Genomic DNA, 1,944 nt, shown 5'->3' with positions numbered 1-1,944 from the left:
TTATCTAACAATATTATATGCAGGCATGATACCAGGTACAGTTTCTGTCCTCAAGGAGCTCACATCTAGTAGAAGGCATGGGATTCAATCCCAAAGTAGAGGTCAAGGTTATAATAATGCTGAGTCCAGGTGGTATGGGGACATAAGAAGGGCTGGCTAACTCCACAGCAGGCACGGGGCCATGGAAAGCTTCAAGGAGGAACATTTTGCCTTAACTCTGTAACCTTTAGAGAGTCGTTGAGGTCTTTCAAAGAGCAAAGTAACATAACCATATCTACATTTTAGGAGGTAAGTGGCCATTTTATGTGGGGCAAGTGGGCAGAGGATAGCAAAACTGGAGACAGAACAGTTTGCAGTTGGTTGAATACCTGAAGCATCAGCCATGGGGTGGGAAGAGCCTGGGCAGGTACTTCAAAGAAGAAGTCCACTGAGTTTGACTACTCGTTGGTATTTAGGGTGAAGAAAGGGAACACTGGTTTGCCCTGGAGGAAGTGATAGCACATTAACTGAGAAGGGGGCACATACCTTTAGATAGGGAGTTTGAGGTGCTCACAGACTGTGGGATGACATCCTGCAAGTGGCTGAAAATGCACAGCTAGTATTTCAAGATGGGGAGGATCTAGACACTGCAACATGGGGGACATCATTTACACAAATGATACTAATAAATGTTATTTAAAACCAATGATGACCTACAGAGAGAATGTAGAAGGAACAAGGGCAAGGACAGAGGGTGGGATAATGGGGACAGTGAATTCCTGAGAATGGAGGGCAGGGAGGACTCATTAGGTGCTGGAAACTAGTTAGAAAAGCATTGGAGGGGGTGTTGATTAAAAGACACCTCAGAGGTGTTTATTAAAAGGCCACATACAAAGCAGGCTGAGGGGCAAGAGAAAGTCAATTTCTACTTTTGCCTGGCCAATCCCAATGAATAATATCAAATAGGGGGCCCCTGGGTGGCTCAGTAGGTTAAATGTCTGACTTAAGCTCAAGTCACGATCTCACAGTTCATGGGTTTGAGCCCCATGTCGGGCTCTGTGACAGCTCAGAGCCTGGAGTCTACTTCAGATTCTATGTCTCCTTTCTCTCTGCTTGCTCTCTCTCTGTCTCAAAAATAAATAAACATTTACAAAATTTTAAATAAAAGAACATCAAATAGTTAGTGGACCATCTGAAGTTTCAATCTATTCCCAAAATAAATCTAGTCCAATTGCATATAAAAATTCGCATTCTGAAGATGGCCAAGTATTTACTGCAATGAGAACTCTTGTTTTATTATAAGAAATCTCCTACTCTAACCATTTCTCTGGAACACGCTCATGCACCCCTCTTCTCGGACCATATCTTTTCACAAAGCAACTCATTTTAGTTTTCCCAACTATGCTATGAGCTAGGCATTTAAAACTATCCCATTTGACAGGTGAGAAAACAGAGAAAGTAGAGAGATTCAGTAATTTGCCCAAAGTCACACAGCCAGTAAGTATGGAGAAATGAAAAGTTAGTCTTGCTAACTTACTTAGCCACTGTGTGACATCGAGAAGAATCTTAGATTTACATATCTTTGTCTTAAAAAAAGGATGGGAAAGATTACTTGTCCCAACAGACTCCCTTTGTTAATGATTTTATGACCACTGGGACGAACTGACTTCACTTGAGATGAAGTTTGCTAAACTCTACCCTGATAAGCACCTGCCACATTGTATTTGCTGCATTTCCCTGCATTTGCTGTAATGGCACTGCTCTACCTGCTGGAGTGTTTCTTTCATTAGGACTGAGGCAGAGCAAATAAGCTTCTTACATGTCTAATCTACTGCTAGTTCTAATCCCTGGCTAAAAGTGGAATCACCTGGAGAGCTTAAAAAGTCCCAAAGCCCAGGCTATACCCCAGACCAATCACATCAACATCTCTGGGTGCTGGGTCCAAGATCAGAAGTTTTTAAAGCC

This window comes from Suricata suricatta, chromosome 4 (genome assembly GCF_006229205.1).
Source record: "Suricata suricatta isolate VVHF042 chromosome 4, meerkat_22Aug2017_6uvM2_HiC, whole genome shotgun sequence".
In the NCBI taxonomy this organism is placed as follows: Eukaryota; Metazoa; Chordata; class Mammalia; order Carnivora; family Herpestidae; genus Suricata; species Suricata suricatta.
The sequence above is the reverse complement of the archived record's forward strand: the minus strand, read 5'-3'. Positions refer to the sequence as shown.